The 27,848-nt window shown below is 41.7% G+C and overlaps 1 long non-coding RNA gene and 1 pseudogene across 2 annotated transcripts; both read right to left on the minus strand.

Annotated features, from left to right (window-relative positions):
* Positions 1–175: 175 nt before the first annotated feature.
* On the minus strand, positions 176–587 carry LOC309843474 (large ribosomal subunit protein eL30 pseudogene; annotated as a pseudogene). The gene has a single exon. The product of its transcript is annotated as a large ribosomal subunit protein eL30 pseudogene (transcript).
* A 12,424-nt stretch (positions 588–13,011) lies between these two features.
* On the minus strand, positions 13,012–17,710 carry LOC309844567. Its single transcript, XR_014300764.1, has 3 exons — positions 17,644–17,710; positions 16,420–16,589; positions 13,012–13,118 (listed from the first exon to the last, which is right to left on the minus strand). It is a non-coding gene; the product is annotated as an uncharacterized lncRNA (long non-coding RNA).
* Positions 17,711–27,848: the final 10,138 nt, after the last annotated feature.

Raw genomic sequence — 27,848 nt, forward strand, 5'->3', positions numbered from 1 at the left:
TGTGTGCATGCCCATGTGCTGGATTTTCTTCACACCCCAAGATGGTCTATGAAAGCCTTCTAGAGTTCAGATAGGAAGGAATGTAACTTACATGGGGAATCTATCCAGACATCAAAATTCACATTAATCTTACCACCAGAATAATATCCATCACAAGATCATTTCACTTCAAAACTCAAAAAACAAAAAAAACACAAGCTCTGGCCAGTTTTGTTAAAGAAAAATTGTACATGATTTGCTTTTCACCAGTCTATTCTGGCATGCTTCTAATGATATCAGAATCACCTGGATCAATGATAGCCAGTGTGCATACTCTGTAATGTTCCCCACATGCTGTGCTCAGTTCAATATTATTGCCACTATAATGATGTGATGGACACCAGTGTTGGTCAACATGGCACCGTGTTCTACTTCAGATTTCCTCAAGGCTGGGCAGTTGCTGGTGAGGATGACCAGTTTCACTTTTCCATGTCTGACCATTTTCAGAGTCTGCTCGTATCCCAGCACATACTTTCTACTTTCAATAATGACTTGGAGTCTGGAGTTGATTATCTCCAGTGACTTTTCGTCTTCTTTGCAGCCATCATCCTCCTGCCTTACACATAGGACAGCCCCAACCAAGAGCAGCCCCCAAGATGGTTGAGAGCCAGAAAGGGCCATTATTATTTTTTTAAATAGCCCTTTCTAGGGAAGCCTGGGTGGCTCAGTTGTTGGACGACTGCCTTCGACTCAAGTCATGATCCCGGAGTTCCGGGATGGAGTCCGGCCTCGGGCTCCCAGCTCCACGGGGAGTCTGCTTCTCCCTCTGACCTTCTCCTTGCTCATGCTCTCTCCCACTGTCTCTCTCTCAAATAAATAAATAAAATCTTTAAAAATAAATAAATAAATAGCCCTTTTTATTGCTAATAGTTTCAAAAACTTGTTTTTGAGATTTCTTTGTTACATTGGTTAAGTTACTTTAAATTAGCCTTTAGATAAGAGTTTATCTTAAGAATGCTCTGTTTTAAGAGATGAGATGAATTCCAGTCTGAAAGCAAAAAGACCTGGAACAGATACTTCTCTCCAATTCCAATCCAATGGAACCCCTAGGCTGAATTCTCTCTCTTAAAAAAAAAAGAAGAAGAAGAAGAAGAAGGCTGGGATGTGAGGGTGGAGAAAAGAAAGCTGATAGTGACTCACTCCAGCTTTTGGAAGGAGGTGGATCATGCTTCCACCCCCACAAGCTTAGTGCTGGGAAATCCTACTTTGGAAGATGAGGCAGATCTTGACATGAAAAAGTTTTGTTTTTTTTAAAAGACTTTATTTATTTATTTGAGAGAGAGAGCGAGAGAAAGCACAAGCATGAGCAGGGGGGAGCATGGGCAGGTGGCTGCGTTGGGGACAGTGGGCAGAGGCAGGGGAAAAGCAGATTCTCCACTGAGCAGCGATCCTTACTTAAGACTCAATCCCAAGGACCCTGGGATCATGACCTGAGCTGAAGGCAGACGCCTAACCAACTGAGCCACCCAGGTGCCCTGACTTGAAAAAAGTTTTTAGTAGTGTCCCATCCTAGTTAAAGAAGCTGTATTCATTGTTAGCTTCTAGATAGCACAGTTAAGAGGTAAAAACAGCAAATACCCATTGCGCTTAATGGCTTTAAAAATGCACATAACTTTTGGGGAGCAATTTCAATTTCAGAACTATATCTTGAGAAATAATTAAGGATATGTGCAAAGATTGAGCTACTTACTAGGCAGATCATCTCAACTGTGTCCAGTACTATCGCCATAAGCATCTTCGCTATAGACAAACATTTTTGCCCCATAATAATTGGCTGTAAGGCAATTTCACCATGAAAAATAAAATAACTGATTGACAGTTTGGTTTCATTTCTCCATTGGTAAAGTTCCCATTTTTATATTATTTAAATCTTAGCTAGTTCTCATAGCCTATGCAGCAATGAGTAGACATGGTGGTCTTAAACTAGTAGATGATAAATATGTACAACAACTTGTGAGAAAATATGGTGATAAACTTACTAGAAGTGTGAAATAAGAGAGTATAAAGCCAAACTACATTCTAGACTATACTAGAAAATGATAAAATATCAGTTATAAAGGTAACAAAGATAGAAAGTTATAAAGGTAACAAAGATCAGTAACAAGTGCATCCTAGAGTTAGCATTTCTTCCACATTTCCTATGGAACTTTGGAATGTAGATTAGGGGCCTGTGACAATAGGCAAAGAACAAACAACCACATCGAAGGCTTTCACAACCCAGTACAAAGCTCAGTTACAAATATACATCCTGGCACTTGGAAAACTGATACCTCTCTTAAAGTAAGAAGAAATTAATAACTTATTAACTTTTTTCCATGTTTCACTATGTCCTTATTAATATCTCCTTTTTATTTTTTCATTATTTTCTCTTTTATGACATAATTACCTTCTGGCCAATTAGTTATGCAGTGAAAATGTTTGCAGTACTGGAAAGATGTTTACAGCAAAAATGTTTATAGTGAAACTATCTAGGCTATATTTATCATACCGAAATAGTAAAAGCAACCTACATATCCAATAATAGTTTAGTTAAATACATTCATAGAAGGTATACTATTTATGTTTAAAGTAATGTTATAGGAGGGTGCCTGGGTGGCTCAGTCGTCAGGTGTCTGCCTTCAACTCAGGTCATGATCCCAGCATCCTGGGATCGAGCCCCACATCAGGCTCCCTGCTTAGAGGGAAGTCTGGTTCTTTCTCCCTCTCCCACGCCCCCTGCTTGTGTTCTCTCTCGCTGTGTCTCTCTCTGTCAATTAAATAATTTAAAAATAAATAAATAAAGTTATAGGTAAATATTTATTAATGTGATAAGATTTCTAAAGTTTAATAGATTAGAAGAGAAAAGACAGTCTGGTTGGGACACCCTAATCTCACTCTTATTATCTCATTATTTTCATGAGTAACACAGAATGTCTTAGGTTGACAATTTAGGTCTTAAAGTTGACAACTTGTAAGAGATCAATGGTGATCTGAGGATTAAAAGGTAGCCTTCATGACCCAAAATATTTAACATTACTTCACATTTTACTAATAGAAGGTTGTATCTTCCCTCTACTCATATGTAAATAATTTGTACATTTGCAACATAATTTGAATGATTTCTGTGCTGATAATTCTTCATTTGCCTTAGAGCCAGTCTCTGAGCTCTGCAATCCCAGGTATTGACCAGGGCAGGCTCCATCACTCAGGTTCCCTTGCTATGGCTTCTTTGTTGGTCTGGCCAACGGGAGGCATCCACATGAGAACAGGTGTCAGGAAGAGGTAGATAATCATGGTATTTGTCCTTAATCCCTCCCTGCTTGGGTACTGCAGACTTTGGCAGAAGGGGTGTCTCTCCATGAGGGTTTAGGAATGTCTCATTGTTAGTTCTGAGTCTCCCCACAATCAGGTATTCCCATAGTTTTCATCATGCCTTTTTAAGTAATGGCTTTAATAAAGGCTCTTTATCTAAACCCTAAAAAAAAATTTTTTTTTTTCTAAAGTTTGTTAAGGACAAACACTGGTAACAACCAATATGTGCTCAATGGTTCCAATTTCGTAAAATAAATAAATGTGTAAATATAAGCATGGTTTTAAAAACTCTTAAAGGGCTTCTGGTTCAAGGTGGTAGACTGAGCAGATGCATTTCCTCTCCTCTTGCTCTCCAAGTCCCACTAAAATAATTTTAAAATACACACATTCGTGAGGCGCCTGCATGGCTCAATCAGTTCAGTGTTTGACCCTTGATTTCAGCTCAGATCATGATCTCAGGTTTGTGCAATCAAGCCCTGCATCGGGCTCCCCACTCAGTGGGGAGTCTGCTTGAGATTCTCTCCTTCTGTCCATCCACCTGCTCTGTCTCTCAAATAAATGAATAAAATCTTTTTAAAATTTTTGTAATTAAAAAAACCCCACAACATTCACAAAGAGCATAGTTTATAAAAGTGCAGAAAGGAGTTCCCAACACTGGGTCTTGCTCCTTCTCTCAAAGTGGAAAGAATGCCAACAGATGAGACAAGAGTTTGGAAAAAGATTTTTTACTTTTTATTTCATACTTTCTGTACTATTTGAATTTTTTCATTAATATATATGTATTTTTGTAACCTTAAAAGTTAGTGAAGGATAGATACAAATGTATTATAAATAGAGTAGCATCATTTGGCATTATCATCACTAGGGTTCACTTAAACTTAGTAAGAGTAGGTGGCAAAAAAGAAAGAACAAAGAGGGAAAGCGGAGAAAGACAGGAGGAGGGGAGAGCAGGTGAGAACGTATTAAATGGTATGTTGATTTCTGCCTTACCTTCCTTTCAGTTAGCTTGACCTTAACTCAAAGTAAGTATGAAGGAGGTAATGTGAATTTGAACCATTTCTGGTCCCATGTGCTTTTCATGCTTTGAGTATCTAGTCGTGCTGAGTGCGATTCTAGTGTTAACAGAAACTTTTATTTTTGTTTCTTAAATAACGAGGCTTATAAACACAACTACTTCATTAGCTGCTCATTGAGGAAGCAACATTCTGTTCCAAAACTGAGTGACTTAGGGTATTTTCAAGGGTAATTATCATTCCTCCCTGAATTTAGAAGTTAATTCCCAAAATAATGGAAAGCCACTGCAGAAATTAGTAATTAGTGGTGTATTAAGGTGTTTTTTGTTTTCTCTCCTCTGTCTTTTGTCGTATTTCCTATTTGAAATATGAGAAAGTCTTCCTTTTTAATAAGAAGACTGTATTAAAAAATTTTTTTTACCACTACCTGTACCTCTCATTCTGCCTTCACCAGGCTGGTGGACACCCAGTCGCTCCTCTTCTCCAAAGGCAACATGTTTCATGACTCAACTCCAAGAGCTCTCTCCTTTCCTCCTGCCACCCCAAATGGAACACTTTTTAAGTTAGAAGGTACATGACATCCCAATTTTATGCCTTATAAAACTCACTCAGTACCCATCTGTGTTAATAGCATGTATAACTAGCCCCTCATTTCTTTGTCTTTTCCTTACACAAAGGGCTTCATGAAATTTTAAGAAACTCAAATTTCTAGGGGCACCTGGGTGGCTCAGTTGACTGAGCATCCTATTCTTGACTTCGGCCTTGGTCATGATCTCAGGGCGATGGCTACACCCCGAGTGTGGCTCCAGACTCAGCAGGGAGTCTGCCTGTGGATTCTTCTCTCCCTCTCCCTGCCCCTCCCCACCACACTCTCTCTCTCAAATAAATACATAAATACATCTTTAAAAAAAAGAAAGAAATTCATATTTATATTCATCTGTAGGAAGACTGTTTTTTGGAAATTTGAAATATACATAGAAAAGGCCATTTGTAGCAGAAACATTAAAGAGGCTACTACTTTATTTTATAAATTAAAACGTCATCCAAGAAACCTCAGATAGCCTGGAAGAGGAACTCATGTACGGATGATTAATCTGTTCTTGTGCCTGCAAAATTGAGCAATCAGGGTTGGGCTGTCCCCAAAGAACAACTCTGAAATCCTGGAAGGGCAATCCGGCCCTTATCTCAGAGGCGTGTGGGATAGACAAATCCTTCGGATGCTTTAGAAGTTAGAGAATAAGAAGCACTGAGGGCTGGCTGCTCTTTCAGGGGGCCAAGCCCTGATGAAATATGTCTAAACCAACAGCCTGACCAGGTTACGGGGCTAATGGTTTGGGTCTATAGAAAGTGAGACTCCCAAACTCTATGTTCTCTATGGAGGATAGATACCTGGATATAGATAACTAATCAGAAATTAAGGATCCTGTTTTAATCCCTTATCACGTGACATAGAACACTTAATATCCTGCACCCTTTTATGTTTATAGATTCAAAATGGAAAACATACTCTTTGTTTATTTTGCATATCAAATGAGAAGCTCCTTATGTGTATACAGTGCTGAGGTCCAAAGGTATAACTGTAAGCTTTGATGAGGAAAAGGTGAAACACTCTATCTACAGCGAAGATGTTGGACCTTTTTAGTGTGGGAGGTAGCAGACAAGCAGTTCTTGATGAGCCCAGTGGGAAACATTTTCATGTTCCCCTTTAGCATTTTGCAACTTGTTTATTTGTTAAATTAATACCTTAGCAACAAGAATCTGATTTTTCTTGCACAGAATCCATCTCTAAGAAAATGCACACCTAGAAACTGTCAACAACAATTTGCTTGCCAAGTTAGAATGAGCCCATTGACAGGGTTGGCATGGATCAGCCTTAATCCTTTCCCAGGGCACTGAAGCAAAAGACACAGGGGGTGTAGCTGTCAGGGGTTTTCACGTGAATCCCATTCAGCCTGACTGTTCACAGGAGGCCTGCGCCACATCCCCCCCCTCCACCCCACCATCTGATGTTAGGACTGCTGGGGGTGCTTTACAGTAAGCTCAACTGAACCATATTCAAAGACTCTCAAATAGTTACAAGTCCAGATAAAAGTTTTGAAAATCCTTCTTGAAATAAGATTCACTGAGATGCCTGACCACACCCCAACCTGGGCCTCTTTGCTCATCACTTCCAAGATCTCAGACTAGCTGCTCAACTAGCTGCTCAACTACTTACCTAGTACCCACCTGCACTCCCAGGCTCACTACAAGTTCTTTAGGACATCCCACCCATTGTACCATTTCACCCAAAGCTTAGATACGCTAACATTTCTTTCCAGCTCAGACTGTGCTCAGCAGCTCCAATGCCATTTTCATTACTATTCCCATGTTCCATCCCTACCAAGCCCGCTGGGTTGGGCCTATCCTGGATTTCCACACCCCCACTCACCCACTTCACCCTACCTTACCATCTTTGTCCAGTCACTGCCCACTTGCAGAAGGCCAAAGTATAGACCCTGCAAGTCTTTACCACTTTACTCCTTAATCACCTATGACAGGCCTCCAGCTTCTCCCTTAAGGTCTACAATATTTGATAAGAAAGATGTCAAAGGCATATTTTCTGCTCCCCCTGCACTTTAATTCCTCATTCTTTCTCTACTTTCTGAGATGGGAACTGAATAGGGAGATACCAAATTGTTCTGGAGAGGGTGAACTAAATGTGTTTAGCTTATGGAGCCTGGCCTCAGAGGGAGGAATTGGAATCCTACCCATCCAACTGTGATATCCAACTTTAAGCCTTAAACTTCTAAAAGAAGAACAGTTGTTAAAACACCCAACTTCTTGTGAGAGCCAGATCAAACGAGGTAATGGATATATGAAAGCACTTTGTCAACTGTAAACCATTTTAAATCAGACAGATCACATTAACTATCATTTTAGTGATTGTTGTCAGAAGGAAACAGCCAAGACCTGGAATGAATGGAAAAGTCAGTATATCTCCCCTCTCCTGCCTCCTTCTCCCTAGCCTCACCCCTCAAGTTCCAACACTCACTGTCTTCCTATCACACCCAATCTCCCACTCCTTTTTCCTCAGCCAGATTTCCTTACCCCTTCTAGCACCAGGGATGCTTCTCAACTAGCTATTGATTTCATCAGATTATAGAAATTCACAATAAGGTGTGAATGGGGATTAATTCTGGATATATATATATATATATATATATATATATATATATATAGTTGTTGTTGTTGTTGTTGTTAAGATTTTATTTGACAGAGAGAGTGCAAGCAGAGGGAGCAGCAGTCAGAGGGAGATGCAGGGACCCCACCGAGCATGGGGCCTGTCGCAGGGCTAGATCCCAGGACCCTGGGACCATGATCTCATCTGAAGGCAGATGTTTAACCGACTGAGACACCCAGGCACCCCCATTTATATTTTAAAAGAATTTGTTTATCAAGGGAATTGCATATTGATAGAACGGTCTGTAGAGGGAAAAGGGAAATGACTTTTTTTTAAAGGATTTTTAAATTTATTTATTTGACAGACAGAGATCACAAGTAGGCAGAGAGGCAGGCAGAGAGGAAGGGAAGCAAGTTCCCTGCTGAGCAGAGAGCCCTATGTGGGGCTCGATTCCAGGTCCCTGAGATCATGACCTCAGCCGAAGGCAGAGGCTTTAATCCACTGAGCCACCCAGGCACCCCAAAAATGACTTTTTAAATGTAGTTTTGATTTTTGATTTGTAGTTTTGATTTTTATGTGGTTTTGATTTATTTTTTCGGATTTACATGTGCTAGTCAGCAGAAATCATATTTTCACCCAAAAATATGTACAAGAATGTGCACAGGTGCATTATTCTGGACCAACCAGAAACAGTCTGAATGCTCATCAGCAGTAGAATAGATAAAGTGTAATCTAGGGGCATCTGGGTGGCTCAGTCAGTTAAGTTTCTGCCTTTGACTTAGGTCATGACTTAGGTCCTGGGACTGAGACCCAGGCCTGGCTCCCTGCTCGGTGGGAGCTTGCTTCTCCCTCTCCTTCCTGCTTGTACTCTCTCTCACTATCTCTGTGACTATCTGTCTCTCTCAAATAAATAAATAAAAATAAAATCTTTAAAAATAAATAAAGTGTATGCTAGTCACATAATGGAATACTACACAGCAATGAGAATGAAGAACTAAAACTTTATATAACAACATAGATCATATCTCACGGACAAAATAGTGAGTAGAGGAAGCCAGGCACAAATGAGTACACACCATGTGATTGCATATATATAAAGTTAAAGTCAGGAGTACCTGTGTGGTTCATTTGGTTGAGTGTCCAACTCTTGATTTAGGCTCAGGTCATGATCTCAGGATCCTGGAATCGAGTGGCGAGTCAGGCTCTGGGCCTAGCAGGGAGTCTGCTTAAGGATTCTCTCTCTCTCCTCTCTCTGCCCCTCCCTCTGCTCACACATGCACATGTGTGCTGTCTCCCTCTCTCTCAAATAAATAAATAAATCTTATATAAAGCTAAAGTCAGATAAAAATGAATCTCTGATGTTAGAAATCAGGATTGTTCACCCATTTGGTGGGGAGGTAATAGTGAAGGAACTTCTGAGGTCATAAGAATGTTCTATTCCTTGATCTGAGGATTGCTTACATAGCTATTCAGATTGTGTGAAAATTCACTGAGCTGTAAATTTTTGTATGCATGAATACGTACTTAAAACATGCATACATGTTATACTTAAAATTAAGTATAGCATGCATGTTATACTTAAAAGTTTATTTAAAAATTAGCAATACATGTTTACTGTAAAAAAATCTAGAATATAGAAAATATCTACTGTTAAGGAATAGCTTTCATAAAAGGTAAAATCATGACTCATATAAATACATAATGAGCATATATCGAAGATTTTATTTAACTCATTAATTAATGAGGGAACCAGTAAGATGTTATAACCAGTTCAGATGGATTTGGATTATGGAGATTTTTATTATCTACCAGACAAAATTCATTTCCATTGCATTAATGGAATCATTTGCATAGCTACAATAGCAAATATTCACATTACTGTTAATTTTCTACATGTTAACCTCTTTCTCTGCAAAGTTGTAAAATAATAGCCAAGGACAATGAAAGCAAAAATAGCCAGAAGGGATGAGCTAAATTTCACCCACTAAATTTCAAAGATTTTTTTACAGTAGAATAAACCAAAACCACCTGTAATCCTTCTAGTCAGGAATAACATATAGTAATTTTGTGCCATATTTTTTTAAGATCTATTTATTTAAGAGAGAGAGTTAGGGGTGGGCAGAGCAGAGGGATTCTATAACCTACATGTATTTAACCATGAGACCTGAATTATTCAATTATTCAGTGGTGTTTATCATTGCTTATTAAGTGCCAGGGACAGGAGTGGGGTAGGCCTGGGGTAAGTGGTAAGCAAAACATACTTGTTTCTGTACTGTCCAAGAAGTATGGCTACCTCATAATATATAAGATATAAGCATATATATGGAGTGAACACTGTGCATTTTAATGTCACAGTATTTATGGTTTTGTTGTATTTGTTGATTGCTCTCAGGAGGTAGGTCTCCTCTTTCCAAATAGAAAGATGCTCTTTGAAGTCAGGGGCCATGTCTTTACTTCTCTGGCATCTTCTAAAATATTGAGCTTTTCATAGGTGCCCACTGGAGAGCAAACCAAGTGAAAACATTAGTGCCTCTTTTCTGCATGGGCCAAGAAAGCTATTCCTTCTATCTCTTCAATATCTCTTAGAATCTCTGTGGAAATAAATAACAAATGATGGCGAAACATTAATTTATTACATGTTATCATTTTAAAGTTCACCAATAGGTGGCACCATCCATTTTAAAGCTATATTTTATATTGTTAGAGCCCAAAGTTATGAAGTATGAATTCATTCAGTAAATGTTTATTGGGCACCTTCTTTGTGTAGGCTGCCCAACTGACCACCACTAACAGCCACCACTAACAGTAATAAAATACTACAGATATGATTTTCATGTATCCTTTTCCAATAATACCCTAAAGAGCATTTCACTGCCAATTTTCATGTATCCTTTTCCAATAGTACCCTAAAGAGCATTTCACTGCCAGATTTCATTCCTCATTTTAAAAATAACATCTAAGTCTTGAGTAATGACTCAGAAACAACAGTCTTACAATTGGGTGTGTGTTCCAACTCAACCTAATATTTTATTTAAAAGCGAGGAGAGCAATGCAAAGTTAAGTAAAAACCAGAAAAATCTGGATAGAGGGAATGGGGATTCAATCTGCAGAATTTAATCCATGTTGGCTTTTTAATTAACATAATTTACCCCTTCTCAGTGAAAGGAAATTTCTTTCCTTTTGGGAGATAACAGAAGTGTGATCCAGGCATTACAGAATTATTTCTACAGTTTCTAAGGCTGCACAGTCCCATCTGGAGATAATAAAAGGTCTCATTTCTCTCTGTTTATTTCATTTGAAAAGGTTCATTCTCTGGAACTGCCTGAGGTTGTGAACTGTAGGGCATTTGCCAGCTAGAGAGGGTTGCTGCCTGAGAACTTCTCAGGAAGTCTCTAGTCCCCAAGAGAACTTGTCTATGGTCTTCTCAGAGTGGAAACCAGTCCCTTCTACCCTTCCCAAGGACATTGCCTTCTCCACAGGCTGAACACAGAAAAGAGGCAAAAAGAAACAGGGAGGGGAGCTCAGTGAGGAAAGGAACTGTAGTATTTGCATAGAACACTGTATAATGGTCATTAACTTACCCACCTACTGTTGAGAGAAAAGGGCACATCTGACCAAGTCTATGCCTCTTTTCACTGAGCTTCTTTAAGGTAAAATGCATGGCAGTAGGTACTTGGGAGATGCAAAGATGGAGCATCCGGAGATGGTTGCTATCCAGGAGCTCCTTGTCTAGCAAACCACCATATGACTTATATAGTAGAGGTGAGAGAAGTATGGGCTCTGGGGCTCTAGTCATCTGAACCTTGGCTTCACCACTAAATGCATTCTTGGATAAATTATTTAATCCCTTCATGCCTCATTTTTCATAACCTGCAAAATGGGGATAATAGTAGTTACCTCGTAGAGTCATTAGAAGAATTAAATGAAGTAATTAAGATTTTAACAAAGGATGTGTATTGTTAGTACAAATAATTTTAATTAAAAAAGGAAATGTTAGGTATCCAGAGGTCTAGATAAGAGCTATGAAAACTCGGAAACTGGGGCAAGAACTTTTTACGGGGGCAAAGCAGAGCAAAGCATTCATTGATAGCTCCGTGAAGGTGGCATTGTAACTGAGCTCTGAGGAATAAGTAGTATTCACCAATGAAGAGATAGGGGAAAGGAGGGTACTCCCAGAAGATAGACTATGAACAAAGATGGTGGGAAAAGGAGGTAAGAAAGCAGAGTGTTTGTAACAGAAATAGTAGTTCAGTTTAGCTGGTAGAGGGGCCCATGAAGGGAAAATGAGTGGGGGAAAAGTTAGCTCCATTAATAGGTTGGAGTTATGGGCAGGGCATATCTCAGGCAAGGGAGTTTGGACCTTTTACTCTGGGACACAGGGTTAGGACTTCAACATATCCAACCATCTGGGAGGACACAGTTAAACCAAGGGAAGAACAGTGTGCAGAAGGGACAGAAGGGAAGGAATGGGGGCTGGTCAGTGTGGCAGATGCGGGTAGAATTTTGAACACTAGAGGATGGCGGAGGGGCTTTTGGCCTCAAATAGGTCTGAGTTTGGGATGATTATATTGGTTTATGCAGACACAATTATATCTCTAGCTTTAGAACATCTTTTTTTTTTTTTTTTTTTTTTTTAAATCATCAGGAATTGACTTGGGTATGTAAGTTAGGTGCTTTATTAAAGCTCTAGTGTACCTGGCCTTGGTCTTATGCTGAGGCTTGAGATGCTACTCTGGTTGGAAGTGGAAGGCTAGGGCACTTGTCCTAAAGCTGATTTATGGCAAACCCATCATATCTACATGGTTTGCTGTTATTTGAGATGACTTAGGGATAGAAGAGCTGATGGGGGGAAGGGGCCATACTTCTAAGCAACCCTGGGACTTCCATCGGTCACCAGCTTATCCTTTCATTTTGCTGGCCTTTCAAGATCTATTGTAACTAAACCAAACCTGTTAGTTGGAAATGAAACCAAGATTATGTGATTTTCATGTTCTCAGACTGTCTTGCTGGGTCCTTGCACATCAACAGAGAGAGGAAGCAGTATGTGAGTTAACTTTTCTAGAATAGTAGTTCAAGCATTTTGGAAAAATGTATAGCAGCAGCAGTTTTGCATAATCGTGATGCAGGGCCTTGCTACCCTTGAAAAAGTGGATGAAGAACCACACACAACATAAAACCACAACCTGTGTTGCAACGACTCACACAAACAAGATACACATTAAATTTAGTACAGTAGAGATGGGATAATCCAGGTCACCCACCATTGTCCCAAGGATTCTTCTTCTTCTTCTTCTTCTTCTTCTTTTTTTTTTTTTTTTAAGATTTCATTTATTTATTTGACAGAGATCACAAGTAGGCAGAGAGGCAGGCAGAGAGAGAGAGAGAGAGAGAGAGAGAGAAGCAGGCTCCCTGCTGAGCAGACAGCCCGATGTGGGACTCAATCCCAGGACCCTGAGATCATGACCCGAGCCGAAGGCAGTGGCTTAACCCACTGAGCCACCCAGGCACCCCTTCTTCTTCTTCTTTTAAATAGGCTCCATGCTCAGCACAGACTCTTGATATCAGCTCAGGTCTTGATGTCAGGGTCAAGAGTTCAAGCCCTGTGTTGGAGCCCACTTAAAAGGAAAAAAAAAAAAAAAAGAATAATACAGGTTTATATGCAATAATATGAAACTATCCCCAAGATATCATCTTAGGTGAAAAAAAAAACCAGTTTGCCCAATTATGAATATTAGAAAAAAGATTGTAAAATGGTATACATAGCATGCTATCATCAATACTCTTTAAAAAGAGATGGACACACACGCATATACACACAATTGCGGTTTTTGTTTTGTTTTGTTTTTAAAGATTTTATTTATTTATTTGACAGGCAGAGATTACAAGTAGGCTGAGAGGCAGGCAGAGAGAGAGAAGGAGGAAGCAGGCTCCCTGCTGAGCAGAGAGCCCGATGCGGGCAGATCCCAGGACCCTAGGATCATGATCTGAGCCGAAGGCAGAGGCTTTAATCCACTGAGCCACCCAGGCGTCCCCACAATTGCGGTTTTATCTGCAACAAATATCTCTAGAGACATATATAAGAAGCCAGAACTAGTGCTTATCTCTGATGAACAGAATAAGAGGACTGGAGAGCTCCTGGGGAGGCAAAATACTTCTCACCCTTTTGTACAATTACATTTTTAAATCATAAATGTTTATTGCCTTTTCAATAATTATTTTGAAAGAAAGGGACCAGGGAAAGAAGATAGACTGAAATACGGAGGTTTCAGACCGTTTTCTGAGGTTCAAGATAATTACTGGGTTTCTGGGGAAGCATAGTGTAGCATCATGGGCTAGCATTGGTTGAGTGTTTACTTTGTGGCCACTTCTGTACTAAGGTTTTGTGTACCTTATCACAGTTAAACCTCACAACTATACAGGTCATTTTATTTTACCTCTGTCTCATAGATTACTCTCAAGCAGATCTGAGTCTGGAGAGCAACCTGAACAGATCCTCCAGAAGTAATAATCTAGAGTAGGCCTCCTCACAACTGTCCCATCCTTTATTCCACTCAGTTGTTAAGGATACTGAGGGTCTCCTAGGCCAGTGGTCCTCGAAATGTGGGCTCCAGACCCGCAGCATCATTGTCTGGGAACTTGTTAGAAATGCAGATTCTCAGGCCCCACTCCAGACTTGTTGAATCACAAACTCCAGAGGGGGACCCAACAATCTCTGAGCCTTCCAGGTGATTCTGATACAGGTTAAAATTTGAGAACCACAGACTTAGGCCTAGGGCTTCACCCGAAAATGTTTAAAAATAGCAAAATGTGAGTCTTGCCCCCCACCAGAGATTCTGACAAAATTGATTCATGATGTGGCCTAGACATGGGATTTTTCAGGGCTCCCAAGTGATTGGAAACTACTGTAACCTAGACCTTTTGAAGCAGCTACTGGCATCTGGGAATGGCTAATGGCACACTTATGCATAAAATCAATTTCGGGGAATTAGCAAATATGTAAGAGCATCACAACTTCCCCGTTTTGAGTCCTATTCCCTTTTCCAAACCCAGTCCCCTTCTCCAAACCAGCACCTAACCCTGCAGGCAGAGCCATGGCTGGGCCGTGCTCTTTTGGCTAAGCAGGTATGAGCTTATTAGTTTGAGCACGTTAGTTAAATTACTTACTTTAAGCCTATAAATTCAGTCTTTAATGAACGTTGAAAGGGGCAGGAGAAAAGATATCAAATTGCCCACAAAATAACTGAGTAAGGGAAATGAGATCTATAGATGGCATAGTAAAAGGCTAATATTAGTAGCTCAATATTTCTTGGACTTAAATATTTTATCCTGAAGTTCACATCTTATCACATGATACATCTCCAGCACAAAAGAGGTTCAATTGGCATTTGATAGTCAATAAATGAATACACTAATTAATACATTTATGAATGCTTACAATTGAAGGAGAGGCTGATTCTGTCTTTGGCATCCACTGCTCAACCTACTACCAATGCTATTCTGGGAGTGAAGCATGGGGGGAAGAAGTCCATTGGCAATAAATGTGCTAGGATCAGGTGAGAGAGCTTAATATTCCCTGAGGAAGACTATAAACCTAGCTGGGGAGGACAGAGGCAAAGCAGGTGTGGTCGTCATAAGAGCTAAATATTTCCAGGTCTCCTCCCCCTGATATAGTGGGATGGTATATCCGCACCTATGATATTGTGATTTATAAGAAATATATATTTGGTCATTTGGATGCCTAAAATATATTTCTTATATATACCTGGTCTTTGTCCACAATTCCTGACCTACAGCTCCAGGATGCGCCTTTTGTTATGTTAATGAGATGACTCTTAGACCTTCCCTAAGATGGGGGGCTGATTGGCAGGAGAATGTACCATGTGATTGGAGGGTTGGAACTTTCAGTTCCCCATGCCCAACCCCATCTCTGACCTCTGAGGAGGGGAGAAAGCCAGGAGGTTAACTCACTCACCAGTGGCCAATGATTTGATCAATCATGCCTATGTAATGAAGCCTCCATAAAAACTCAAAAAGAACTGGCTTCAGAGAGCTACCAGGTTAGTAAACACGTGGGGGTATTGGGAGAGTGGCACATACCTGGAGAGGGCATGGAAGCTCCAGCTCCTTCCCCCTTGCCCAATGCACCCTTTCCCTTTGGATTTCATCTGTATCCGTTATCATAGCCTATTATTATAAACCAGTAATCATAAGTAAATGTTCCATTCAGTTCTGTGAGCCACTTTAACAAATTAACTGAACCCAAGGAGGGTGGTCATTGGAAATGCCAGTCTATAGCTGGTTGGTCAGAAGCCCAGGGGACAACCTGGGTTTGTGACTAGAATCTAAAATGAGGAGGCAGTCTCATGGGCCTGAGCCCATGAGATCTGACCCTATCTCTAGGTATACAAGTTAAGAATTGAATTAAATTGTGGGGCACCCATCTTGTGTCAGAGAATTGGTTGGTGGGGGAAACACCTCCACACATTGCATGACCAGAAAGGTCAAAAGTGTTCTCTGAAAGTAAAGGACGTACACACAGAGAAAAAGAGGTAGTAGGGAACAACTGGATTTTTTTTTTCCCCACTCAGGAAAGAAAAAACTTGAGTTTTTCCTTTATACCACCCCTCAGAATTCTCTGTGCCACGGGACTTGCTGGGGGAACTGAAAAGAGCTGAAGTGGGCTTTGCTTTAAGAGCCGGTGTGTGATCTGTCCTACTTCTCTGTGGGATGACTAACTTTTCTGGTTTACCTGAGATTGAGGTATTTCTTGAGTTGCGGAGGTGTTAGTACTAAAATTGGGAGAGTTCCAGGCATCATTTCGGGTAGAGATGACGCCATCGGCTTCAGTCCAGGAGTGAGAGCAATTTGCAACAGAGCCCCATCAGGCCAGAGACTCAGAATGTTGGGATAACTCACCCGTAGACACACTGCTGTAAGATCAGAGATGTACTTCAGACCACATATGCCGACTCCAGAGTCCATAGTCACGGCCACTCCACCCAGTGTCTATGGCAGTTATCTTCTTCTGTTTTGTTTTCAGCCTTGGCGACTCTGGTCCACAAAGGTAGGTGAAGATACCAGCTTTCCTAAATTAATTAAATGGCATTCATTCCACAAACATTTATTGTGCCCTATTGTATTCAAGACTCTCAGCCTTGGTATCATGGGTTACACAAAGATGAAGAAATGCTATGATTTCTTTCTTCAAGAGATGTGTACTGTAGAGGGAAGGTAGACCACACCAATTATATCACAAAACAGAAGCTGATAGGTGCAATTAAAACATTTTATATACTTTTATGTACTTGGCAAACTGATCACAATAAGCACATAATAGTTTTATGATTCTAAAAGCATTTATTTTAGGAAGCAACAATTAAAACATTTAAAGTATCTTTATTCCTCAGGTCACCAATTCTCAGTATAACAATAATATTAGTGGCACCTGGCTGGCTCAGTCAGTGGAGCATCCGACTCTTGATCTCAGGGTCATGAGTTCAAATCCCACATTGGGTATAGAGATTACTTAAAAAATAATAATAATATTACCTAGCAAAAATTTCTTTTTTAATGCTTTCTTTTTCTGAAGGTCAGTACCGTTCATTCAAAGATAATGGTACAGTTGCATCGATGGCCTTCAGGATAAGGGCTTTGAGATTTCATTCAGTTGTGCAGACAGATTTCCCACCGTATTTATGGTTCCTCACTCACCCTGTGTGACCAAGGGCTCAAGTCTGCCTGCCCCCTAGGCAGGATTCTCTGGCATGAATCAAAGCAGTTAACTGGTCCAAAAGAAGGTAGTTTTTGTTAAGGAATAAAATGACCAGGCCTTCCTAGAGATCCTTCCCAATGGGGCAAAGGCATTAAGAATAAAGACTTACCCAGGGGCACCTGGGTGGCTCAGTCAGTTAAGTGTCTGCCTTCAGCTCAGGTCATGATCCCAGGGTCCTGGGATTGAGTCTCGCATTAGGCTCCTTGCTGGGCAAGGAGACTGCTTCTCCCTCCGTTTGCCACTCTCTCTGCTTATGCGGGCACACTCTCATGCTCTCTCGCTCTCTCTCTCTCTCTCTCTCTCTCTGACAAACAAATAAATAAATAAAATCTTTAAAAAAAAAAAAAAAAAAAAGAATAAAGACTCACCCAGAGAGAGGGTGGTGACCAGGCATGACCAGGCGTGCGGCAGAGAAAATCTGAAGCCTGGGGCCTTGAAGATAACTGAGCTCTCTTGCCAGCTCTGGACAAAGACAGTACAGTTTTGGGGAAAAGCATTACTGTTCTGTCTGCGGTTGGATAGCCTCCCAGGCAGCAGTGAGGTTGTGGTTTCTGAGTACAGTCAGTAATACCCATTGCTCTGGTGGCTTGAGCAGAAGTTAAGCTATAAACGCATGTATATTGGAACTGTTTGGGGAATGGGAGTAGTAATAAGCAAACATGCAGAACCTACTGCTTTGAGATGTTTAGTAACAGCTGTGTTCCCTACAGAATGGGATTCCTCATTGCCTAGATCCGAGAGCATCTCCTGGGTCCTCCCTGTTAGAATGCTGAGTGTCCACGGAGAGTTTGAGATGCGGAGAGAGGAAGCCACCTTCAAGCTAAGCCAGTGCAGTGATCAGGCAAGGGACTTCAACTGCAGCAGCCGCAGGGAGAATGGTGTAGATGGCCTGGGGTCTGTCAGAGCCAGGGTTGTAGGTAACCGTGCTTCCACTGACCAAGCCAGACAAGACTTGAATGTTATCATAACCTGCGCTTGTGATGTCTTTGCTCAAGAATAGCACAAACTGAATTTATATGTTTGTCATAATGTGGAAAGAAAGATATTGACTGAGACACTCCTTCACTCTTGAGACATCTGATTTGATAGATAGATAATATGAAATGTGTATATATATATATTATAATAATATGTTATCCTATTATAGTACCATACCAATCAGGACAGGCTAGATAGGCTACATGAACACATAACCCAAAAGTATTATTGACTTGATATGATAAAAGTTTATAACTTACATCATAAGCCAATGTAGGAAGGGGGCACCCTTATGCAACTCCTCCAAGTGGTGACTTGGCAATTCATCTTAAAATGCCATCAGCTTCAACCTATGGCCTCAGCAGTTGCCAAAGAGGGAGAAGGGAATATACTTAAGACCACAGAGGGGGATTTGTAGCTAGGCCTACAAGCACTGTTTGTTACTTCTTATATCCCAGTGGCAGAATCCAATCACGTGGCCCCATCCTAAGCGCAAGGGAGGCTGGAAAACACTGGGAAATGTTATCTTTGGTGTGCCAGGAAGAGAAAAGGAAATTGATTAATCTTTTCCAGAAGTTTCTATAAGTTGGAGTTATTTCATCAGTTTTTTCTTCTAATTATGATTTGCATCTGATACTATCTAGGCTGGCTCCGTGCCTTGTGCTATATATAATGACATCCACAGGTAGCATCCCGTTCTCACAACAGCACTATGAGTTGTCAGGATGGGTGTTATTATACACATTTTATAGACTGAGGACCCTGAGGCCCTGAGTATTTACATGACTTGTCCAAAGTCACATACTACTAAGTGACAGAGCTCTTCAGGTTAGTGTTTCTCCAATATACCACATTGTCTTCCACAGAAGCTCAAACTAGATAAGGCACAGATCTCAGTATACATATGCAGGTGTGCCAAAGTGTGTCTTTATTCCACTATAATCAACCCACTTTATCTTTTTTTTTTTAAAGATTTTATTTATTTATTTGACAGAGCTCACAAGTAGGCAGAGAGGCAGGCAGAGAGAGAGAGGGGGAAGCAGGCTCCCTGCCAAGCAGAGAGCCCCATGCGGGGCTCGATCCCAGGACCCTGGGATCATGACTTGGGCCGAAGGCAGAGGCTTAACCCACTGAGCCACCCAGGTGCCCCAACCCACTTTATCTTTTAAGCTCTGACTCTATATTGGAAGGTGGTATTGGCAATGACTTCCACCATTTGGGTATCTCTCTACCTTTAAGTTTGGGTTGGGATGCAGCTGGGGTACACAGGTTAGTACAAGGTATTGGAGATCCATTTGTTCCTCAAGTCAGTTTTGAGAAGGGACCAACTAAGATGTCTACAGTTCCTTCTAGTCTTCCCACAGATACTGATACATCTGTGCCTGCTGCCTGGTCATGGCCTATTCATGTCCAGCTGCTCCCTACTTTGGAGCCACTCCAGGGTCTGGTAAGTTCTATAGTTCCACACCACACAGCCATTCTTCTTCCCAGGCTTGTCTTCCCGAGGTAGAAGGGAAGGGCAGGAAGGAAGGACCCATCCATGCCTTTGCTCTCACTTTTGATCAATCTCTCCTCCTACCCCAGTGAAGGGAAGAAAGCCCAACTGTCCTCAAACCTTTTCCTTCTAAACCCTTTGGCTATATTCCAAATCCTCTCCATCCCTCTGAGGGCTTTTATAACACAAAACACAACTCACAGAAATTTTGTTCTTGTTTTGCTCTTTACCCTATCACATCATACATTTACCTTAAGATAATAAGACAAGGACCTGCTGTCCAAGGCATGGAGGTGAAGGTAGGGGAATACTAAGGAAAAAAAACATTTCTTATCACATGTGTATCACATTTAACCTCATTAGGTCCTTGTGAGGTGAAATCTTTGTGTCATTTTCCTAAAACTAATAGTGAGGAAGGGTGCCAGGTGGCTCAGCTGGTTAAGTGTCTGCTTTTGGCTCAGGTCATGATCCCAGGGTCCTGGGATTGAGCCCTATATCTGGCTCCCTGCTCACAGGGACCCTGTTTCTCCCTCTCCTCCCTGCTTATGTTCTCTCTCTCTCAATATTTCTCTCTTTCTCTCTCAAATAAATAAAAAAATAATAAAAATAAAAAAATAAAATAAAACTAAGTGAGGCAAAGAAGCATTGATTGATGGGAGTTCTTCTGTCCAGGCAACTAGCAGATAAAGCCCGGTCCTGGGATCGAGCCCTGCATTGGGCTCTCTGCTCAGCAGGGAGCCTGCTTCCACCTGTCTCTCTGCCTGCCTCTCTGCCTACTTGTGATCTCTCTCTCTCTCTGTCAAATAAATAAATAAAATCTTTTTTAAAAAAATGTACATTTTTCCCTTGTCCACCTCAACTGGGATGGCTCTACCCTTGATGGTTTGATCTACATTCTTGGTGATTAGGTTTTCACTTAAGAATTGGGAACTTGGGGACACCCCGGTAGTTAAGCAGCCAGTTAAGCAGATTTCAGCTCGGGTCATGATCTCAGGGTTGTGAGAATGAGGCCTGGGTTGGTCTGGCTCCCTACTCAGTGTGGAGTCTACTCTGCCCCTCCCTCTCGCTCATGCATGTGCACTCTCTCTCTCTCAAATAAGTAAATCAAATAAGAAAGAAAGAAAGAAAGAAAGAAAGAAAGAAAGAAAGAAAGAAAGAAAGAAAAAGAAAAAGAGGAGCATCTGGGTGGCTCAGTCAGTTAAGTGTCTGCCTTCGGCTCAGGTCATGATCCCGGGGTCCTGGGATTGGGCCCCAGGTCAGGCTTTCAGCTCAGCAGAAGTCTGCTTCTCCATCTTCCCCTGCTTGTACTCTCTCTCTCTATCAAATAAATAAATAAGACATTTTTTAATTAAAATTAAAAAATAAAAAATTAAAGAAATGAGGAGCGTCTGGGTGGCTCAGTTGGTTAGGCACCTGCCTTTGGTTCAGGTCTTGATCCTAGGTCTTGGGATCGAGCCCCACATTGGACTCCCTGCTCAACAGGGAGCCTGTTTCTCCCTCTGCCTGCTGCTCCCCCTGCTTGTGTCTCTCTGACAAATAAATAAATAAAATCTTTCTTTAAAAAAAAAAAGAAAAGAATTGGGAACCTGGTCTTCTTAGAGGAAGACTCACAGCTTCAAAAGCCTGTCTGTGAATGATTTACTAGTGTTGTAAATGTGGAAAAGGTGATTTGTTTCTGATTGTTTCAGTGTTTATCACTTCCCCTGCCTCAGTTATGAGCACACACCCTAGAGTAAATCTGTTCCCCGGGGGGACAGGTCATTGCACGGTAAGCACACCTACAGTGCTGAGAGGAACAGGAAGGCTTACGGCAGTGTAAGTGGAAAGATCACTTATTGCTAGTGAGAGCTGAAGAACTCAGACCAAATGACAGGTGAAGAGATGCTGCCTTAAAGCAAACATTGGTTAAAAAATTCTGTTTTGCACCAAATTCTATTGGCAAAGTGGATATTAAAATCATTTCAGAGCACATGAAGCTTTCAAAAGATGTTTGTTTTAAAGAATATGGTCAGCTTTGTGGTCAAAAAGTGAAGCTCGGTAATGCACAGTAATAACCGTAGTATAATTACTGGCCACAAAATACCAGGTGTTCAACCAAGCCTTTTCTACCCATTTAAGAGAGCCAAGCCAAGCAAAAACGCCCTGCCTAGCCATACCCAGAAGTTCAAAAGCTCAGCCTTTGTCACCAGGAAGGAATTAATTTAAAGAGCAAAGCCATTAACAGGCACAACCAGGCATTTTGTTGTAAACACCTTATTGCTAATATATGTTGAGAGCTAAACTTTCTCACATTTGCAAGAGGCCTGCTTGAGAGGGAATTTTAAAAAGCCAGGCTCAAGGCTGTTTTCTTTTTTGGATTTCTGATGACATATCTATGGGATGTGCATAATGGGGAGGTACTGGCTTTGGAGTCCAAAGGCTCCCCCAGCTATCGTTTGACCGAAGAGTTCGAGTGTTCCCAGTATGGTGAACAGATCGCATTAGTGTCAAGGGAATGAAAGTGCAGAACACAGACAAAACACAGAAGTGCTATAGGGAAGAAACATATTAAGAGACCTAACAATGCACTTCCTCATTATATGTAAGGAAACTATTTCCTAGATTCCTTGAGCCATAAAAAGCCAAGTGCATTTGCTTAAGTTAATAAATGTTATTTAATTATATAATGACAGTACTGCAGCACAATGTTTTGTTTCCTCTCCTTTTATTGCTTCCTGTTAGTTACTGAGAGAAATCCAATGTAACTTTTTTATACTCCACTAATGATGAGGCTATCTCATTTGTTGGGTTCGTGCTTCCCGATATATGTGTATGTGTGTATATAATCAAATTGAATAAGATGACCACATTGTGTGGTTGCTACAAACACAGATGTAAGGTTAAAGGTGGGGCCCAGTTTTGCTAGAGCAAGACCCCATTGTAAAAGCCCTTGCCTTGCTTCAGAATTAGTTGTTCTGTCCTGAGAGAAAAGGAAGAAACTTCAATTCTCAGAACAACTGAAAAATCTGAGGTATAACCTTATTCTTCTTTCCTAACCCTGGCAGGAGAATGAAGTTCTACATTCAGCTAAGGTACCCCATCCCCCTTGGTCTGTCAGTGCTGCACATCCAGGGACAATCTGGGGCTCCCTATGCTCAGCTGATGGAGTCCACGGGCCCTCTGTGCTTCTTTGCAGCTAGTGGCCGAGGAGGCAACAGTATAGCGACACCACTGAACAGGAAGTGTGACGGGGACTGTTCAGAGCACCTTCTCACCTAGTCCTCTCTGCATGCTTTCTCGTGAGCGCCTACCCGCCTTTCACACATGAGGAGATTGAGGAAAAGAGAGTAAGTTATTAGATTTAACCCTGTGGAATTCCTGTGTTTGCAGGTCAAAAGGTCTAATATTGACAAGCTCATATGATTCAACCTAATACTTGCCCAATATTATAGAGTTAGTAGGGGGTGATGCCAGAGTTTGAATTCTCAAGTACCCCAAAATAATAACTGCATATCTATTTCATTTTTTAAATTTTTTTTTTAATTTTTTTTTTCTTTAAGATTTTATTTATTTATTTGACGGGGAGAGATCACAGTAGGAGAGAGGAAGGGAAGAGATCACAGAGAGAGGAAGGGAAGCAGGCCCCCTGCTGAGCAGAGAGCCCGATGTGGGACTCGATCCCAGGACCCTGAGATTATGACCTGAGCCGAAGGCAGCTGCTTAACCCACTGAGCCACCCAGGCGCCCCTAATTTTATTTTTTTTAAAGATTTTATTTATTTGACAGAGAGAGAGAGAGAACAAGTGGGGTGAATGGCAGAGGAAAAGGGAAAAGCAGGCTCCCCGTGGACCCCAGGATGCGGGGATCATGACCTATATTGAAGGCATAACCGACTTAACCGACTAAGCCACCCAGGAGCCCCTGTATTTCAGATGACAGACTGGGGCTCAGGGCAAATGCATTTAAAAATAAATAAATAGTGGGATCAGTAGACTACTTCCTTTCTTCTACAGTCTCTGGTTTCAACTACTGACTTTATTCACATCACACTGTGAAAGTTGGCTCAGTTCAGAAGGAATGCCTTCCCTGCCTGTGGCTACCATTCCTGCTGTGCAGCTGCAACCAACCCATCAAACCAGCTCTCTCAGGCTGGCTGCCTCCAAATGCCTGTCTATAAACATCTCCCTTCCAGGACAACACTGAGCTACACAGGCTATCACCCCAGCTGAACTCCCACCATTAGGGCCATTTGGCTACAGCCATATGCCTTCCTCCCAGAGCCATTGTTCAAATTCCTCTGCAAACCCCTTTATCCTTTCCTGTTAACACACCGATGATTAGTTTATCGTCAGATTACATAAACTCAGGACTTGGATGGAGCGAATTTTGTTTGAGGGTTGATGGGTAAGGTCAGGAGCATGAGGATGAATCGTGAGCTGTTAGAGGTGGCAATAACTTTAGAAGCTGTATTGACCGATCCCAGCATTTAACAGTTAAGGAGACCTAATCAGGTACCAGAGCCTTGGCATCTTGATTTTTAGAGTGACCAATCACCCCAGTTTGCCAGGGACTGAGGGGTTTCCTGGCACGTGGGACTTTCAGTGCTCAGCCTGGGGAAGTCTAAGATAAACCAGAACTAGCTGGCCACCCTACTTCATTTGGAGCCTCAAACTCTCCTGCTTCTCTGGCCAGGTCAGACTCAAGCAGGGCCCTGCAGCAAAGGCTTCAGAACTGCTCCATACAGCTCAAAAGCAAAGACAAATTTACATGGCCCGGTTTCATTGAGGCTAGTCCCCAAGGGGTCAGTCTCTAGGCTCGAACACGGAGGCCACAAGGAGGCAGCCATGTGAGGTAAGGTTGAATCTGCCTCATGACTAGACCCTGAGCCTCTGGGGCCACAGCATTTGGCCAAACTGATTCCATCGACTCTGAAGATTAGGCTGAGGTCTGGTTTATTCAATCCGTAGAGCTGAGCTGCTGTATAAGCAGAGCTTGCAAGGAGAGGGCTGTTGCTGTTGTCTGCTCCGTGCAGCTGCGGGGAGGACAAAATGGAGAAGTACTCGGGCAGGGAGAAGGGTCAGCAGGGTGCTACCATCGCTTCCTTTTTCAGAAGTTTTGTCATTCGGAGGTTTTGAATCCTGCAATAAGCAGTCATTCTTGGCTAACCTTGGACTTTTTCCCTTAAATGTCATGCACCTAATTTTTAAATATTTCTTGGTTTTACTTCTCTTCCTGGTCTATTTTGTCCCCAGCCCTTGGTTGCTTGGCAGTTGTCTTCCCCACCAGGCCTGCATTCTGTTCTGCTGGGACCTAGCCTCTGGTTCATGCCCTAAATGTGGGGGCGAGTATGTGTTGAATAGGGAAGGGATTAAAGGGGAAGGGAAGGAAGGAGCAATGCAAGGATCCCAGTCAGGCAAAATTGTCAGACAATACTAGTTCTCTGTAATAGTCTCTTCTCCGCATGCATTCCTATCCCCCCAACACACCTGCTAGAATCTAAATCGGTCCTGATCCTTCCTTGTTCTCATCCCTTCACGAGGTATCCTTGTTAGTGCCCAAATAACAAATTTGTTGATCGGGTAAGCAAATCACTTTTAATGGGAAGTCAGAGGTGAATACCTCAAAATTAAATCTTAACTGTGACTTGTGCAGTTAATATTCCTTCTAGGTTGTCTTAACATGTTAGTGAACTTAATTCCAGGGGAGGGATCTGAAAGCAGGGGAGGAGGCAAGCAGCACAGTGGAGAATTATTCTGGGAAGAGTTCTGTGGTAAGTGTTGCCAGATTTAGCAAAGAAAAATTCAGGATGCCCAGTTGAATTTGAATTGCACATAAACAACAGAGAATTTTTTAGTCTAAGGATGTCCATTGCAATATTTGTGATGTAGTAAAAATTATTCGTTTATCTGAAATTCAAATTTAACTCAGTGTCCTATATTTTATCTGGCAACCCTGCGACCCATGAGGCCTCCCAGATAGGGAGCCTGTGCAGTAGAAGGCCAGGATGGTTGCAGAGTCTGGAACACTTTCCAAATGTCTGGCAGAAGGGAACCAGTCCACCCGAGAGAGCAACACGTGGTACAGTCTCTGTCCTCAAAGCCAGGTCTGCTGATGCGTGGGGGCATCTGAAGTAGGCCTGAACCAAAAAACCCTGGAAACCAGCCAAGGTCCCAGTGAAAAGGGTGTGTTCTGCCGGATCCTTCCCAGAAGATACAGTGTCTGGTTCCGGTGCTGACAACTAACCTATCTGATATCCATCGCACTAAAACATTATTTTTAGATCTGAGGAAGGACTGGCAAGGTTTTAAAAATAAGGTAGTGTTGTAGGGAGAACTACATTCGAGAAGCTCAATCCTGTCAGGAAATGCAGGCCATGGGCCTGCTAGCATGAGACCTAGAAAAAGATGGGTACCAGCAGCTTTCCACATAAAAATGCCAAAGACTAAGACCCCACACTTTTCTTATAAACAAAAGTGATGCTACTAGCTTCAAGAAAATTGCTTTTACCACCTGTAATAATCTTTTTTTTTTTTTCCTAACGAATGATGAGAGAGGCTGTTTTGTTATGTGGTTTTGGCTTCTGCATTGACTCTACCTTCAATCCTTCTTCTCCAACCTACTGTGTGTCTGGGAAGCCAACCCTTAAGGACTCCCTTCTCCTCTGTCTTCTGGTTAGGACCAGCCACGAGGAGACATCAGCAAGAGACTGGAGGTTGGGAGGACAGATAAGGCAGAAGAATAGATCTGGGGTGCTTGGGTGGCTCAGCCGGTTAGACGTTAGGCAAGTGGGGGGAGGGGCAGAGGGAGAGGATTCTCTCTCTCTCTCTCTCAAATAAATAAATCTTTTAAAAGAATTTTAGCACAGTCCCAATAAAAATATCAGCTTTTATTCTCTTTGAACCTGACAAAATAATCCTCAAATCTTTATTGGGAAGAGGAGGAGAATAGCCAGGGAAGTTCTGAAAAGAGAAGAAATACGTACTTCTGTGTGCGGTAGAAGGTGGAATGGCTGGCCCTACTAGATATTAAAACACATTATAAAGCTTCAGTAATTAAAACAATGTGGGCCTAGTCCATAAATGAACATATAAATGAATGGAACAGATGAGAATGTTCTGATATAGACCTAAAGAGATGCAGGTATTAGTATGAGATAAAGGTGACATTGCTAATTGCCAAGGAAAAGACCATTCAGTAAATAGCACTGGTATAACTGAATGGCCATCTGGAATAAAACTGGACCCATATTACACATTATACATTAAAGTACATTACAAATACCAGATAAGGAGGGTTTTTTTTTTTTAAGACAATATTTATTTATTTGACAGAGAGAGACGTAGCAAGAGAGGGGATACAAGCAGGGAAAGTGGGAGAGAGTGATGCAGCCTTCTTGCTGAGCAGGGAGCCCAATGCTGAGCTAGATACCAGGACCCTGGGATCATGACCTGAGCCAAAGGCAAACCCTTAACTGACTGAGCCACCCAGGCACCCCTCAGATAAGTTTTTTTTTAAGATTTTATTTATTTGACAGAAATCACAAGTAGGCAGAGAGACAGGCAGAGAGAGAGAGGAGGAAGCAGGCTCCCCGCTGAGCAGAGAGCCCGATGTGGGGCTTGATCCCAGGACCCTGGGATCATGACCTGAGCCGAAGGCAGAGGCTTTAACCTACTGAGCCACCTAGGTGCTCCAGATAAGTATTTAAATATAGAAAATTACAACTAAAATCACTAGAATAGGGGCGCCTCTGTGGTTCAGTTGGTTAATCGTCCAACTCTTGATTTTGGTTCAGGTCATGATCTGAGGGTTTTGAGATCAAGCCTTAGGTAGGTCTGGGTAGGGCTCCACTCTGGGCATGGAGCCTGCTTAAGATTCCCCCACCCCCACTGTTATCTCTCTCAAATAAATAAAATAAAATCACTAGAAGAGGGGTACCTGGCTGGCTCAGTTGGAAGAGCATGTGACTCTTGATCACAGGGTTGTGAGTTTGAGCCCCACGTGGGGTGTAGAGGTTGCTAAAAATAAACAAACTTTAAAAAAATTATGTTATTTAAAAAGTAATAACAATAAAATCACTAGAAGAAACTAAGAGAATTTCTTTATAACCTTGGAATGTCTTTG

The sequence above is a fragment of the Mustela nivalis genome (assembly GCF_964662115.1).
Source record: "Mustela nivalis genome assembly, chromosome: 11".
NCBI classification, from domain to species: domain Eukaryota; kingdom Metazoa; phylum Chordata; class Mammalia; order Carnivora; family Mustelidae; genus Mustela; species Mustela nivalis.